Genomic DNA, 18,179 nt, shown 5'->3' with positions numbered 1-18,179 from the left:
ATAATATAATAATTATGACTACATTCATTTGACTGACATTCCACCAGGTGATGCATTAGGCAGAGTTGCAATTGGAACTGATTGATCTCCAATGTGACATTGCCTTAGGAGAAGTTCAACTTTCTTAAACTGGATGAGTTTTATACTTTATTAAGACCAACAAAATCTACAAAAATCCAGAAGCTGACACGGAGGATGCTGATGTTTTTGGCGCTACGTGTGTGTGTTTGTGAACAGTCTTTTAGTGTGATGAACACCAACAAAAGAACCCCACAGGTCCCATTTGAGTGATGAACACCTCCGATCTGTTCTGAGAATTGCCACAACAAAACTAACACCAGACTTTGATGCACTGGCAAAAAAGGTTGATCAACCACACTGTTACCACTAAAAGTAAATGTAAGTATTAACACTGAAATTCCTTTGTAAACAATGAATGGCGAACCCGACCACATTGTCATACTTTCCAGCACAGTGTAGCCCCTGAGTTTGCACAACCCTTTTCTACAGTATAACTCTCTTTCAGACAAATCACCCAGCAAAGCATATTTCATTTAACTAAAATAATCTAATTAGTTTTAACTTTCTGTTTAACAACAAAGTGTAGAATAAATGCCTAGTAATCTCTTAATAGTAATCTCTTAATCTCTAACCTCTTACTCTATCTATTGTCATTTAATAGATTTGGGTCAGATTAGAAACTTCACTGAAGTAACACAGTGGATTTTTTCTGTGTAATCGTTTCATTAGAATTCACATGGTTAGATGTATTATTTTGGCACCACAATCTCCAAATCCTTATTTCTTTATTTTCTTTCTTTCTTTAATAAAATTATGTAGTCATGAGCCATTTTGCAATCTGGGATACTTTATTTGTTCATTTGAACAGGTGGAAGGACATTTTCCACAGTAAGAAAATGTTTTCTCTACTTTTAAACCAAATATTTTCTAGTAATTCAGCATAGTTCACACTTAAAGTTGTGCCACGAAAAAACCTGCCAGTGGCCTCTGCAGGGCAGAATCAGCAGACATAAGCCAGCAGTTCTTTGTGACAGGAGGGTCGACGCTGTAGTCAGTAGCGTTGTCACTACAAAAGCAAAACAAGCTCATGTCTTGGTGGAATCTTAAACAGTTTTATGTTTTGAATGAATAAACTGTAAACATTACAAAAAATTTACCTTGTAACATCTATCTCTTGGTTTTTAATCTTTAGTTTTGTGACAGGAACTTGCTGCACCACCTCATACACTGCTGGCTTTACAGCTGGAAAAAGGGAGTAAAACAATGAAACAAGAACTGACACTGAAAACCAGATACTAAAACAGACACAGCAACAAGGTACTTTTACAGAAACCACTTATGCTCAGTGCAAACTTTGTTAATATTCTTAACATGACACTGACAAATTCATTTATTTCTTAAGCAATGAACAAAGTATGTGCATGCATGTCGTTTCACTCACCTAAAAGTCCTTCGATGTCGTTGGTTGAGGGTTGCTGTCTTAAAACAGGCCAAAGGAGTCTTTGGCCATTTTTCTCATGTTGTGAGATGACCAGGAGAATGTCATCAGATGCAATGTGAATTTCAGTGTCGCGCACAATCACTGTCACACTGGAAAAATATGGACTTTATATGAATATTTTAAAGCTCTTTGAAGATTTTAAAAACCTTCACAGATCATTTCACTAGTCTTGGCTGACTACTGTCCGACTGAGGGCTGTAATAGACATTTCACAATGTCACAACTCCATGTAATCCAACAAACTTGCTTCTACCTGGAAGGTACAACAAGGCAATGATACGGTAATAGAAACTTTTCTAAGCTTGACAAAAGCTAGTGTCATTGAAAATAAGTCAAGCCACTTTTTGTGGTTCACCATGAGTGTGCAGGGCCTTTGATTCAAGCATTGGTTGTAAAAAAAAAAATTCATGAAATTAATGAAAACTTTATAAATATTACAATCCCAAAATATCAGCACACACCTTTGGATTTCCTCCTACTCGATCGAAGATTGATAATCGTCACTTATGTATCTTCACTTGGGTGTTTCTGTATAGATCTGCATACATGCATGCATCCCTGACAGTGTTTTGATGATTGTCCTACAGGCCTGTCCTCCAAGCCTCTGGGAAATCTGCATGTGCATGTGCTCTAGTGCAGCTGCCAGGCATCTCGATACCTGGTGGTGTGTCAAGTTGTATCTTCTATGTGTCAGACTGGTATTACAAGCAATCAGTAGCTGTGTCCCAATACAGGGGCTGCATCCTTCGGAGGCCGCATTTGAAGGCCGATTATGTCCCAGCCAGGTGACGAAGGCTGTCCCAATTCGAGGGCTGCTCCAAATGCGGCCCACAAATGTGTCCTCCTATTCCCCCGATTTGAAGGATGGGTCAAGTGGTCAGGCCCAGCATATCCCAGGATTCATAGCACAGCGGTGGATAGTTTTTGTTTGTTTTTTTTGAAAAAAATGGCCAACGGCTGAAGGGGGGCAGCCGAAGAGTACATATTTAAAATTAAGTATTGAATTTTATATCACTTATTTATGTGGCAATGCAAATGTTTTAATTAGAGATGGCACGATACCACTTTTTTATGTCCGATACCGATACCGATATCATAAATTTGGATATCTGCCGATACCAATATGAATCCGATATAGTGTTTTTTAATCAACAAAACTGTTTTTTTAAATATCTTGCTGCATTTTGTATAAGTTCATACTCAAGTTTAAAACAACAACTACACTAAAGCTATTCTGTTATACCTGTATGCAAAAAAAAAATATTTCATAGTTCAGCAATACTGATCAATCTAATAAACTTAAACCTACACCATCCTCCCTATTCTGGCATTTTAAAGAGTACTTAGCGTAAATATTAAGCAACCTAACTAATAGGGTTCCAACTCCCAGCAACAACAAAAATAAATAAATAAAAAATGGGGAACCACCCCTCATGCTCCACCTCATGATGCTTAATCGACGTAATCAACCTTAATTTGATGCAGTGTGAAAAAAAATGCACAGAAATCAATTATTTTTCAAGAAATATTAAATAGATTCAGCATCTTTCTTCAACAGAATTGCAGACTGCACAGATGGTACCTTCCCAAAGGAAAAAGTACTATAGCTTACTAGGGTATATATATATATATATTAGACTTAATAGTTACTATATACAGTAATGGACTTCTATTCATTTTGCATCAAATTAAAACTTTGGGTGTCAGATAATTATTTATTAAAAGCTAGACATTTTAAATGAGAATAAGAAAGAAAAGTATGTCTTTGTGCCCCCTTTTCCCTGTTAATGCCCTATCGGCCCCCTGGCTAAACTTTGCTAGATCCGCCCCTGCACAGTTACCAGCCGTCAGCTACATAGAAAAAGATCCTCGAGTAGAAAGTAATATTAAATAAATTCTAACAACAGCTTATCAAGCTTAAACGTGCTGCTGTTGTTTATCCGCTGGTTTCCTCTTTCTGGTGCAAAGTGGGCCAAAAACAAACAAGAGAGACGGACTCACTCGCACAGAAAAGCCGATCAGCTGATCATTAAGCAGTTTCATGATTGAAGTAGCAGCAAGAAGAGGCAGTCGCTTGTTAAGCTTAACGCAGGAATGCTTTACATTCAGAGATGGACTTACACACTTTCTTTACTTCTCTCGGGGATAACTTTGTCGGAGATGAAATGCCGGGTTGCTAGCGAAGCTCCACATGCTATCCAGACCACCGACAGGTCCCGCATGCCACAGCCGCTCTATCACGTGATGCATACTGCTCCGACGTGCTAACGTTCTGAGGCGAGTTACGGCGTGTTGCAAGTTTTGTGAGGTGCTTTCGTGATATTTAATGGATCGGATTACATTTTTTATTTTTCTCCGATATCCGATCCAGTAATTTAGGTCAGTATCGGACCGATACCGATACGTAATATCGGATCGGTCCATCTCTAGTTTTAATAACAAAGAACATTAAAACATTACTGTTGGCCACATGGTGGCAACGTCACGTGACATTAGTGATGTTAGTGCCAACAGTTCACTTGTTAAGCTAAAAAAAAGGTGCTTTAATCATAGGAGCCAAACATGTGGCCAATGTACCGACTGGGCCGGCAGCCTTAACATGAAATTTCCCCTTGTGGGACTAATAAAGGTATCTTATCTTATTTAGTACTCCTTATATAACAAACAGAAAATACTCATTCTCTGTTGCTGTTTTTAGTAGTGTTTGCCACCTGAGACTTTCACCTTTCTGTCTGTCCTGCACTTTTCCCTTCTCTCTCTTTTTCTTTCTCTCTGATTGTTAAATAAAAGAATAAGCATAAGTTACAAGTGTGTTTGAATCCTACAGCTTATTGCACATTTGATTTCCATGTTTGAGAACTGCAAGTCGCCAGAGTGAGGACAGACTAAGGAACCCGCTGCTGCAGATCATCTGTGAGGTTTTGCACCCCTGATGACCCACCAGGACAAACTAAGCAGAGTCTGAGGAAGAGGTAAATGGTAAATGGCCTGTATTTGTATAGTTCTTTACTTAGTCCTTAAGGACCCCAAAGAGGAGGAGGAAGAGCCAGCACCAGCTGAGAGAGAGTGTTCCCTCTTTGTGAAGGACTGCTAGAAATGTTTAAAATAACCAATTGTCTGTCCTAATTATCAGTCTTATTAGGTAATGTTAAAATGAGTTTATCATTCAACTGTTTTTAGAGTCAGAAAAAGTATTCAAGGCCTTCAAGTTAAAAACTATGAAGGCAGTAAAACATGTTTATATTAGGGAATATTTAATATATTGGTCTACATTTTCATTTTTCATTTTATCACAAACAGACAGTTATCCCAGCTCATAGATTTTCTTTTTACCCATATATGTAAGCATTCAGACAAATTTAATAATGCCAACATATTTACAAAACAATATTTATCTCTCTTATATACAATACATCTATATTTACACTATAAAAGATGTACTGTGTTTGAGATGAAGATATAAAGTGATAGGAATAAATAAATGCAACTTGAATCTTTATTAAAGCTCAGTATTTGAAACACAGTTCAAGTTCAGTGCTGTATGTTTTTAATTTAATACAATAAATTTAATATTGACCATGTCATATTTACATGACCAAAATGAGATGGCACAAGTCTCATGAACAACATTAGTTGTTATTACTAATTGTTACTAATTGTTATTTATTACCTAATCTTAAAATTATTGTTTGGTATAGAAATGAAGCCCAACAATCATGTTTTTAAAGTCCTGTGGTCTCAGCCTCAGATACTTAACAAATAAAAAAAACCTCATGAAACAAGAAAAAGATGATTTTTTTTGCCTTCATTCTGTCAAACCATCCTCTATAAAACGTTTCTAGCGGCTAGAAGCATGGTTGCTGGGCAACCTGAGCAGTGCGACTAAGGCTAGACAATCCCATTTAACAGCCTCAGACTTCTGGCCTTCTCAGCCTTCGAAGGACTCGGCTTACGTAGACAGCGGAGGCTGAATCCTTCGAAAGATGCGATTCCTGAATTGGGACACAGCTAATACGTGCTTGAGACTGACTGGAACTGAACAGTGGGGACAGGATGGGACAGGTGATGGAAGGATATCATATGTTGTATGGCTAAAGAAGCTTATCCCATTTGTCTCCGCAGGCCATTTTAAGATGATGCTTCGATCAGTGGTTGTTGATCAATGGTCAGGACAATTTGCATATCAATGGCCAAGAAACTGACCTCACAGCCCATTGTTCATTCAGTGCTAGTTTCAGTCATTGTGCAAATGTACTGTTTATAAGGTTTGGGAAACTTGCAGTCAACTGAGACTGGAAAGGTCACTTGGATGAGTGACAAATTTCTGCCACTGAAAACGCTGATGATGAAAAGAATCTATTATTGCTGTATAAATTGAATTGAATTGGATGAACAGAATTAATTTTTTGGCCTTTCTGCAAGGTGTTCCTAGCTTTTCCCATCCAAAACCTTTTTTGTCCTGGTATATTTGCCTTACAATATTCCAATATTGAAGAGTTGCTGTTGCATCCAGAAATTATTTTGTTGGATTCTTTTTCTTTCATGTTACTAAAGAGTGAGACCTCTCACCACCATGTTCTTGGTTTCTCTGGGTATCTCAGCTTGAGAGCTTGTGTGTTGGATGGTTAAAGCAAATGACATAATTTGAGCCTTTTAAAAAATATAAAGTAAATATTGTGCTACGAAGCTTATACACTGCTACTGATGTGTTTGTAGTTGTGATAGAAATTAACCTTTTATTTTAATTTTATGGCAGACATGTTTAAATTAGTGAGATTTGGCCAAATCTCACAAAATACTCCGTACAAAAAAGTGTAGAATCAAAATAATAAACGGCCCAAACTGCCCTTTTAAGGTTTCATTTCCCAGCAAATGTTTTGTCATATATATAACTGACATCAGAGATGTATATACTGATTGCCTCATGTAAATCCTGGGAAAAGAACTGAATAAGGGCACACATCTGTAAACAATACTGTGAGAACATACGTTTTGACCATTACAGTGGGGCAAAAAAGTATTTAGTCAGCCACTGATTGTGCAAGTTCCCCCACCTAAAATGATGACAGAGGTCAGTAATTTGCACCAGAGGTACACTTCAACTGTGAGAGACAGAATGTGAAAAATAAATCCATGAATCCACATGGTAGGATTTGTAAAGAATTTATTCGTAAATCAGGGTGGAAAATAAGTATTTGGTCAATAACAAAAATACAACTCAATACTTTGTAACATAACCTTTGTTGGCAATAACAGAGGTCAAACGTTTACTATAGGTCTTTACCAGGTTTGCACACACAGTAGCTGGTATTTTGGCCCATTCCTCCATGCAGATCTTCTCGAGAGCAGTGATGTTTTGGGGCTGTCGCCGAGCAACACGGACTTTCAACTCCCGCCACAGATTTTCTATGGGGTTGAGGTCTGGAGACTGGCTAGGCCACTCCAGGACTTTCAAATGCTTCTTACGGAGCCACTCCTTTGTTGCCCGGGCGGTGTGTTTTGGATCATTGTCATGTTGGAAGACCCAGCCTCGTTTCATCTTCAAAGTTCTCACTGATGGAAGGAGGTTTTGGCTCAAAATCTCACGATACATGGCCCCATTCATTCTGTCCTTAACACGGATCAGTCGTCCTGTCCCCTTGGCAGAAAAACAGCCCCATAGCATGATGTTTCCACCCCCATGCTTCACAGTAGGTATGGTGTTCTTGGGATGCAACTCAGTATTCTTCGTCCTCCAAACACGACGAGTTGAGTTTATACCAAAAAGTTCTACTTTGGTTTCATCTGACCACATGACATTCTCCCAATCCTCTGCTGTATCATCCATGTGCTCTCTGGCAAACTTCAGACGGGCCTGGACATGCACTGGCTTCAGCAGCGGAACACGTCTGGCACTGCGGGATTTGATTCCCTGCCGTTGTAGTGTGTTACTGATGGTGACCTTTGTTACTTTGGTCCCAGCTCTCTGCAGGTCATTCACCAGGTCCCCCCGTGTGGTTCTGGGATCTTTGCTCACCGTTCTCATGATCATTTTGACCCCACGGGATGAGATCTTGCGTGGAGCCCCAGATCGAGGGAGATTATCAGTGGTCTTGTATGTCTTCCATTTTCTGATGATTGCTCCCACAGTTGATTTTTTCACACCAAGCTGCTTGCCTATTGTAGATTCACTCTTCTCAGTCTGGTGCAGGTCTACAATACTTTTCCTGGTGTCCTTCGAGAGCTCTTTGGTCTTGGCCATGGCGGAGTTTGGAGTCTGACTGTTTGAGGCTGTGGACAGGTGTCTTTTATACAGATGATGGGTTCAAACAGGTGCCATTCATACAGGTAACGAGTGGGGGACAGAAAAGCTTCTTACAGAAGACGTTACAGGTCTGTGAGAGCCAGAGATTTTCCTTGTTTGAGGTGACCAAATACTTATTTTCCACCCTGATTTACGGATAAATTCTTTACAAATCCTACCATGTGAATTCATGGATTTTTTTTTCACATTCTGTCTCTCACAGTTGAAGTGTACCTCTGGTGCAAATTACTGACCTCTGTCATCATTTTAAGTGGGGGAACTTGCACAATCGGTGGCTGACTAAATACTTTTTTGCCCCACTGTATACTGCAAAATCACCTGCCAACTGTTGAGGGATCCTGTCCAGCAGCTTGATATGTCACCGTCTGTCCATCTCGTACAGTGACTCTCTGTGATTCAGCATCAACCTCAACATGCTGATGAGTTTTGAGGTGTATAAAAATTTTGCTGAAACCTCCGGTTGCAATTGAATCTAGCTCACCATTAACAGACAGGTCTAGAACAAAAGAGAAATGCTGCTGTTTAACCACTAGGGGAGAAATATGAAAATACTCACGAGAAAGACTACTACTGACCTCTGCTGGGGTGGTGAAATAGTTTAAGGATTATAGCTCCACTGAAGTCAAAGCAAAGTGGAACAGTCTGATTCCCAGTTGAGTTGAGCAAAAACCTGTGGAGAAGAGGAGCTGGAGGTATAGAGACAAAAAGTTAGACTGGAATCTGAAAATAAAGACCTGTGCAATCAACACCTACTCAACTCTTTTAATGCATTGGGCATTTTTGAATTTTTTTTTCAGAGTTTTGGAAAAGTAAACATAAAACACTTCTTTAATTTTACATACTTTGTCTATTTCACAATTCTGAAAATGAATCAATTTTTATATTAAAAAAAAAAAAGTTTCCCATGCAGTCATAGAATGTTAGAAAACTTGCCTTAAGTTAAGAAAGTGTCATAGTGATATAGATTTTTTTAAATTTTCACCTATAAATACAAGTTTTCCAATAAAAGTGTAAGAGACTTTATCATGCATAGCACTAAAGACCATTTTATCCAAAAATTGTTTTTCCCCTTTTCTTTTTTTTTTGAGGATTTTTTTTTCCAAAGTCCCCTCTTTAAAGTCTTTGATTTTCTTAGAAAAAAAAAGTATTCCATCTATGCAATACAGTACCGTCAGTTACTTCAATTGGGACATGGGTAGCCTTTAAATAACCTGCAAATAATTTAAACAGCACTAGTTACATAGCAGAAAATTTCAGATCTCTGGTTGACATTGCATGACAATAAAAAATCTTTGACTGTCTTAGAACAAAAAAAGTATTCCATGTATGCAATACAGTACCTGCATCTTCATAGAGCACGTCATCGTAGGAGCTAAACCCATAATGTAAATCAGCAGCTGTAAAAAACATTTACACACATTACATAAAGTTAATATTGCTAGAGGCAATGCAGGGGACATAATAATAAATAAGGATAACTAATTCATTTATAATTGAGTTTAATTAATGCTTTTACTAACATCCATGCCCTGACACTAAAGTTCTTAACTAAATCTTTAAATAGCTCACTCACACACACACACACACACACACACACACACACACACACACACACACACACACACACACACCTTTAGTGGTGTCTCCCATGGGGATTTCTAATCCTATGCGGCAGGTGTTCCTGTACACTAACCTAGCCACTTGTACCACCCAATTTAAGCTGCCTCAGCTTGCATCTTACATCCTGCTTCTGTCTGACTCACATCTATTTGACTCAGTCTATTTCATACTCCCTTTCTTTCATTCACAGAACATCTCTGTACTGTAAGCAATCGTCTCCTCAGCTGAACTGATGAATGTTGTTGTATTGGTTTGATTTGCTCACCAGAATGAACCCACCCACTAGAACCCCCACTAGCAGGAGTAAAGTGTGCTAAATTGGGTTGACCTCCTGGCGACTGCCATCTCCGTGATGTTTCACCTTCCTTTGGTTTATGAAGCACATCTGTGTTTTCTCCTGGAGGCTTTGTGACCACCATGGATGTGAGAGGGGTCACAAAACTGTACTTCAGTGACAGCTCCATAGCTTCCTTCTTCACTTTCTCTTTCTCAGGTCCAGATAATTGAAGCCTGTGTGACAAAGTGTAAAATGGTTTTGTATGTAACTTCACACATTACAGGTTTTAAGCTGAATCCATGTCCTAAAATATGTATCTAAGAGATTTTCTTCACTGAAAGTCAATTCAGCAAAGTTCATAAAAAAACACACAATCTATTGTTTGTTACAGGCAAAATACAGTCTTGCCAAATCATAGAGATCCATTACCAGACCATAGACAGCTTTGCTGTCTATATTGTCCAAATCCTTAGCTTCTGAGAAACATACTTGTATGATTAAGTGTAAAAACTCTGCCTTTAAAAAGATGTGAAAAACGTTGTTTTTGAAATTTAAGGAGATGAGTGATGATGAACAAACATAATTGTACTAATATAATTTTATGTGGGAGATGTACATGACTATTTAATAGAAAGGTAAGAAATGGAGATGTTGATGTCAAACTATTCAACACTGAAGAGAACACAGTTTATTACTGCAGGCATATTATCTGATGTCCCTTTAACAGACTTCTACTTGGAATTTTGGGACTTAATTTCAACCTGCTGCCCTGATCTAACAAACTTAAAACATATTGTCTTACTGCAGTTCACCTGTCTTTCTGACACCTTGTATATTCAAATTTCATTCTATACATTCAAGTTTCAGTCTGTATGTTTACATTTAATTCTATATATTCAGACATCCATTCAATATATCCAGACTTTTCTTATAATGTATATATAATGTGATCCTAAACAGCATTCAATGATTATATATGCTTAAAATATCAGAAAAATAAACAAAGAAAAGTATAAAATAAATACAGTTTTATATATTTTTTTTATTTTATAGTGTTTTGAAGACACTGATGTAGAGGTAGAAATTTTAAAGACATAACAGCTGATAACACATTTCAGAGTCATACAAGGAAAGATGCTGTAAGTCAAACTCACTCTTTGTCCAGAAGCTGTTTAACTGTGAGGTACGCCCAAACCCTCTGGATACGGTCATCAGACACTGTTTGAGTGGATTCCACGGTTTCATTTGGATTAGAGAATATTATTCTTCTATTACTCTGTAATAATTTAAATGCAATGTAATGTCAGTCAACAGGGAAAACGGTTTAAGAAGAGTACTCCTGATGAGTCCTGTGGATTGATTCTTACCGAAATGGCCACAACTTGAGGGGTGAAGGTTTCAATATTATTATCTGTGATCTGTCCGGTCACCACAATCTCAGAACCATTATAATACTGACTGAACTTAGTCTGGGTTAGATTGGTCGCACCCACATAGATCATTGTCACATCTGTCAGTAGAGGTGTGGCCACCTCTTCATAGAAACCCTGTTGACATACAGTGTGGAAGTGATACAAATCATGCTCTTTTTTCTTTCAATTCTCAAGGGTTTCAAATCACATAAAAGAAGAGCATGCATAATTTAAATACCTTCAGCTGTAAATCAGCATCAGAGTCTTCATAAATCCGTCGTGCCACACCGTTATTTTGCAGCGACATTTTCTCAAGGAAATTGAAATTAACATCAAAACCGAAACCGAGACAGTACAGTGGGAATTTGCCTGCAATAGCCTGTCTTACATTTGACTGGATTTTCTCCAGATTTGTCACCCCTGAAAAGAGACGAGACATACCCAGTTCAGCTCAGAAACAATGTAGTCTCATAATTCATAATAAATCAGGACTTTTAACCACAATAAGCTCATAAAGATCTCGGTTTCATGAAATATTTGTGTACATTTGTTTACAGATGTGTTTTATTACAACCTGAGGTTGGGTCTCCATCTGTGAGAAGTATAAGGATAGATGCTGAACCTTCTCTGTTATGTGCATTCAGCATACGTGCTCCTTGCAGCACTGCTTCATTTATGTCTGTGGCTGAAATGCAACAACAACAAATGCTTTTTCAGTACTGCTATTCTCCTCCCAACTGTTGATATTCCAAAATGTGTATTTACTGCAACTTCTCACATCCTCTGTCTTGAATATTGCGTGCAAAGTTTTTGGCACTTTCCAGGTTTTTGCTGTTGGCCTGAACGAGTTCTCGCTTCCAGTAAGAAATTCTGTCATCAAAAGTGATCAGACCAAAGTGATCATCTTCTGCCAGATCATTCAGAATGTGGATTAATGCGGTCCTAGTCTGGTTAAGAAAACATAATTCATGGCTACATATTGTTTTTCTTTTCATTAAAAATGTAAAATAATATCAGAAACTGACCCTTCAAATACTTTACCTGCTCAATTTTTCTCCCCTCCATTGAGCCACTTTGATCAATAACAAAGACGACATTTTTTGGTATCCGTGGAAGATCAGATGGTGCAAAATGATGAACAAAGTACCCGTCAGATTTCTAAGGCGGCGTTATGAAAAAAAAACAAAAAACAAAACTTGATTGGTTATAGGATTATTCAAGAAGCTTTTTAGCCCAAGTCATACGGTTTGTGTTGCTAAAAGACCAGGGTTTACCTTGATGTGTCCCAGTCCATTATCCCTGTTAACGTCATAAACAATAACCAAATCTCCATTCATACCCTGATCTCCACAGCTGTCACACATTTTCTGTTGGTCGACTGTTGGATAGAAATACACCCACGCCTGGAAACAGAGTGAATCAGAGTTTAGGAACTTGGTAGAGAGAGATGTCAGTGATTTTATTTTCTGTTTTCCTTTTTGGGCTGATATTTGTATTGTTAAAAATCCTAAATGAAACATTGTCAGAATTACTAATTTGTCTCAAATTAACGCAACATGACTTTACATACAAAGAGTGTTGGAGAAGCCCAACCTTTAGAAGAAAATGGAATGAGAATGTATTCAAGGATCAAAACATTAAACCAGATGTCATTAACAGGTGGACCATGGTCCAGGTTTTGAAAAAGCATTGGATGTGAGTTTAGCCATCCCATTACTACTCAGCCAATCAACTCTGTGGATTCCAGGTGATAAACACTGGTCTCTACAGTGCCAATAGTTGAGATGTAGTAAGTTGAAAGGATAGTATAAGAAGAAAAGATACAACACATGCAGTTTTACCTGCGCTTTAGGCAATTATAAACTGCCTGAAAGAGCAGTTTGTAAGAACTGATCTTTCCACTCTCTGGATTCAAATGGTTCCTGGGACAACTTTTTCAGGTTTAAGGAAAGTAGCCTTATGTATCCTGACAATGTTTGGCTCCACACACAAAAGCAAGGCAGTTTTGTCCAAAGTGAACATAATCAAACTAATCATCAGTGTGCACCTCCACAGGTGTATGAGAATTTTAAGCAATGTTCAGTTCTATGCTGTGTGACCAATAATCATTTTGGAATTATTTTTCAAATTATTTGTCAAAAGGTTTTGCAATTGTACTGATTTCATTTGATTTGACAGTCTAAAATCGCAAACGAAATAATTTCACATTATGATAATCCGGATCTTTGCTTAAAGAAATGTTAGCTGAATACCCCTGCTTTCAACCCAATTCTTCTGTACAATGATGAGAAATGAGCTATAATTTTGGAAGAAATATCATCATTACCGTAATGGTTATTTGTGCATTTTGATCATTTTATAATCATACATTTTACACTCTGAGAATAAGCTGCGTCTTACTGCAAATTAATAATGATCTGTTAGTACCTCACACTGTCTATTAGAAAGCTGATAATTGTTTTACTGTTCTACAACAAAAAGATTTCAGTACCTGTTTATCTGCATGTGTTTTGGTGATGGCATTAGCGAGGGCGTTGGTGCTCAGGCCTCCTTTCACATCGATGAAACTGATGCCGGCTTCTTCGTGAATGTACACATCCACCTGGTAATAAATACAATAAAGTAAAATAAAAGATCTCATCATGTGTGCTGTTATCTCAGCATTTTCCACTAATAGATACCAAAAAGACAGTCACCTTGAAGTCTCTGACAGGCTGCATGGGTCGAGCATGAATTTGCAGCTCGTATTTGCCATGTGTGCGTTTCATCAGTTCCTCATATGTGAGTTCAAAAGTGACCTTTTTGTGAGCAGCCACAGTTACAGAGGTCTTAAATTCCTCCAGTGTCCTCCCTACAGAACTAAAGCAGAAACAATAATCATTTTACTAAATTGTAATTATGGCTGTAGTTTGAACTTGAAAAGGGAATAAGATTAACTCAAATTATGTTTTCCTATTCACAATTAACATTATTTTAGAAAAAGAAAGAAAGAAGAGAAACCAGAACAGAACAAGCTAATTTTGAATGACAGTTCCTTGATCATTAATATTAAATTGTCATGACCATTGATTAACAACCACTGATCAAAGTCCATGGATCAAAGACCACTGATCAATGGCCATGAGTACCATTCACAGAGAGTTGGGGAATGGCTGCAATTACACCATTGTAAGATGGCAAAAGATGTAACCTTAGCCCCCCAGGGAACTTGATCCTTGGGGTGGACCAATTTTTGGTGCAGCGTGCTTTGGGGTTTAAAAGCCACAAAGATGGGATGTTTAGAAAAAATGTGTTTTAACTATTCTGATACTCCTGACACACACGGGATCACCAACGGTTTTCACTTAGGCAGCAGTTGTCCTTCTCTCCTGGATCAGCTGGAGCTTTCTTTAGGCGCCTTCCCAGCTTTAGCAAATGTCCAGCTGGGATAGCCACATTTAATCAGGGCCTTCTTGATGTGATGCTCTTCTGCTTCCCTGGCTGCTGTATCTGTGGGGATAGTGTTTGCTCTGTGTTGTAGCATCCCGATAACACCCAGTTTGTGCTCCAGTGGATGATGAGAGTCAAACCTAGTGATTATAGTGTACACTGCTAAGTGCCATGAGGATTGCCATGATTTATACATCGGGGAAACTAAACAACTTCTGGCGAAGCGAATGGCACAAAGCAGAAGGTGAGGATGTAAAAATTCTGGACAAGGAGAAAAGCTGGTTTGAGCGAGGAGTCAAGGAGGCCATTCACGTGAAAAGGGAAAGACCATCTCTGAATTGAGGCGAGGGCCTAAGGGTACATCTTTCGCCATCTTACAATGCTGTGATTGCAGCCATTTCCCAACTCTCTGTGAATGGTACTCATGGGCCTTGATCAGTGGTTGTGGATCAATGGTCATGACAATTTGCATATTAATGATCAAGGAACTGACCTCACAGCCCATTGTTCATTCAGTGGGCTAGTTTTATTGTGCAAATGTACTGTTTATAAGATTGCGGATAAGTGACGAAATATTTCTCCCACTGAAAATGCTACGTCCAGATGAACAGAATCAACCTTTTGGGGGTATTTTGTGTCATGGTCCGGGTGTGTGCCACTGTGTCTCCCTCCGAGCCGGCATCTCCACCCCTGGGAGGGGCCTCAGTGTTCTGCTGATTGCTCACACCTGTGGGTAATTTAGCCGGGGACTTCTCAGCTAACCCTACCACACCAAGCTGCCAAACACTAATCTCTGCCGAAGAGCTCCAACCCAGACGCTGGACCACCTGACAGTCCCATGGGCTGTTCACCCGAACCACCTGCCTGCCTCCCTGCCTCTACACCAGGAATTTCGGACCACACACCCGGACCACTCACCCCTGCACGTCACCACCGACCACCCGCGGCAAGTACGCAGTACGAAGGAAGATTCAGAACGAACAGCTTATCCATATTTCTCCTGAACCATACCTGAACGTCTGTACTCTATTTACAGTGACTCTGACCCTTTCCCTGGACCCAGTGTGACTCTCCCTCCAGCCCAATCCCTGGAACGGCTGTTTCCACTGACCAAGACCAGATTGACCCCTTTGATTCAGTTGTGGCACTTCGCACTTGTTAACCTCACTTTCCAGTTTATGAACACTTACTGAGTAAATAAACGTCGTCTCTAAAACTACTTACGTGCTGTTCGGCGTCCAGCATTTGAGTCCTTTCACTTTTGAGGCAGCCTCGGCCGTGACAATTTTGCTTCTTTTTTATCCAAAAGAGCACTCAGTGTATTTGTACAATATGTATAATTTAATCATTTAGTTAATACCTGACAAGTCCAGCACTTTCACCACGGGACACAGCTTCAGTGTACTGCTGCTGAGCTTGCTCCTTAGCTTTCACAACACCATCATAAACCTGGCCATCAATAAACCTGAAGAGGACCAAGAAAAGATCTTGTGTGAATACACACTACTGAGTATCCTGTACTTTGTTCTTTAGTGTAGAATTCTTTATTTGCAAATGTCTCTGGATGGTTACAGATCCTTTTAACTTCACACACATTCGAAATTTACTGATGAAGGCATTCTTGGGAATCCGAACATGGAATTCAATTTCCTTTGACTCGTTCATACGATTGGCCACACGGCTTGTGATGACAGTGGTGGCATAACGACTGGTCACTGTGGAGTTGAAGTGAAAGCTGTAGATGTCCCAGTCATCCTGAGCAAACACAGGGGGCACATTTCACAGAAAACCTAACTCTCTCCAGGTCTTTCCAATGTCCAAATAACATGACAGTATTACAAGTTATAAAAAAAAACACATATATATGAATAAATCACTTAATCAAATAATCAGAAAGGCCAATTTATCCTTAACCTAGCACTGACCAACACCTTTATTAAATGCCAAGCTCTAAACATTAAAATAAATTAATAGACCACTTTTTACCCTGATCTCAGACAAAGGATAAAGTAAACGTGCACACAGTCAGTATTTCTTCACTTCAAAGGATATTACATTATCTTCTATTCTGTTCCCTTGAAGTGCTCTTTTGGTCCTTTGGGTCTACTGAACTTACCTTGTTTGGCAGCGTGGAAGCCAAAGCAAAAAGGAGTCCTATGAGTGTGATTTTCACCACAGTTCTCCCCATGATGCCTCTAACCAAAATACCAGCAAAGCAGCTGATACACTCTTTTAACCTTAAACAAGGACACTGTTATTATGCACAAAGTTTTTTTAAAGGGCAAACTCACTCGCTTACACAAACATCCCCTCACACAAACATTCCCCGTAAACAGTAATTTACTGCTTACCCAGCACTTTATTAGACCTTTAATGTTTACATTGAGGGTCAAACCTGTGCACTTGAGCCAAACGAGGCCAAACTTTGATCCCACAGCTGTCTTTTTCATTTGTGATAAGCAATAGCACTCTGACAAATCAAAGTGAAAGATATATAGTAACAATCTAGCTTTTCACTATTGGTGAATTTGAGTAATATTATTGTCTCAGAACAAAAAAAGTTTATTTGCAAGTATGAACAGTTTTTTTGAAACAGTATGAATGTGACAAGGACTGGAGTACGGAGCCACACAAGGGACAGAAAAAAAAATTAAGATGAACTTTTGCGAGTGCTCACAAAACTTCTGCAAGATCTCGCAAATGTTTTGGGCGCACCCTTCAGAGGCCACCGGCTCGTCGACCAGGAGGTCGAGGCACAATGTGCCGGGAGTGCGGTGTTCCCCCTGGTTGTAATGAGCCTAGCTTTTTTAAAATATGTGATGTCTTGATGAACCGAGCAGATTTTTTTTTTCTTTTGGGGGGGTATATATATATATATATATAAAAAAAAAACACCCAGCACGCCCCTGCGGGCGGTTTATCCTTCAAGCTCGGGTCCTCTACCAGAGGCCTGGGAGCTTGAGGGTCCTGCGCAGTATCTTAGCTGTTCCCAGGACTGCGCTCTTCTGGACAGAGATCTCCGATGTTATTCCCGGGATCTGCTGGAGCCACTCGCCTAGCTTGGGAGTCACCGCACCTAGTGCTCCGATTACCACGGGGACCACCGTTACCTTCACCCTCCACATCCTCTCGAGCTCTTCTCTGAGCCCTTGGTATTTCTCCAGCTTCTCGTGTTCCTTCTTCCTGATATTGCTGTCATTCGGAACCGCTACATCGATCACTACGGCCGTCTTCTTCTGTTTGTCTACCACCACTATGTCCGGTTGGTTAGCCACCACCATTTTGTCCGTCTGTATCTGGAAGTCCCACAGGATCTTAGCTCGGTCATTCTCCACCACCCTTGGGGGCATCTCCCATTTTGACCTCGGGACTTCCAGGTTATACTCGGCACAGATGTTCCTGTACACTATGCCGGCCACTTGGTTATGGCGTTCCATGTATGCCTTGCCTGCTAGCATCTTGCACCCTGCTGTTATGTGCTGGATTGTCTCTGGAGCATCTTTACACAGCCTGCACCTGGGGTCTTGCCTGGTGTGATAGACCCCAGCCTCTATGGATCTTGTGCTCAGAGCTTGTTCTTGTGCTGCCATGATTAGTGCCTCTGTGCTGTCTTTC

At 39.5% G+C, this 18,179-nt stretch overlaps 1 pseudogene across 1 annotated transcript; it reads right to left on the bottom strand.

Annotated features, from left to right (window-relative positions):
• Nucleotides 1-972: 972 nt before the first annotated feature.
• Nucleotides 973-16,752, bottom strand: LOC308402048 (inter-alpha-trypsin inhibitor heavy chain H3-like; annotated as a pseudogene). Its single transcript has 18 exons — nt 16,681-16,752; nt 16,159-16,319; nt 15,925-16,029; nt 13,832-13,994; nt 13,627-13,737; nt 12,410-12,538; nt 12,177-12,293; nt 11,914-12,082; nt 11,710-11,820; nt 11,374-11,555; nt 11,091-11,270; nt 10,878-10,999; nt 9,726-9,956; nt 8,402-8,560; nt 8,145-8,322; nt 1,463-1,611; nt 1,179-1,263; nt 973-1,087 (listed from the first exon to the last, which is right to left on the bottom strand). The product of its transcript is annotated as an inter-alpha-trypsin inhibitor heavy chain H3-like (transcript).
• Between the last annotated feature and the right edge of the window lie 1,427 nt (nt 16,753-18,179).

This window comes from Rhamphochromis sp. 'chilingali', assembly GCF_963969265.1.
Source record: "Rhamphochromis sp. 'chilingali' genome assembly, chromosome: 9".
NCBI lineage: Eukaryota > Metazoa > Chordata > Actinopteri > Cichliformes > Cichlidae > Rhamphochromis > Rhamphochromis sp. 'chilingali'.
This window is presented reverse-complemented; position numbering and strand designations above follow the sequence as displayed.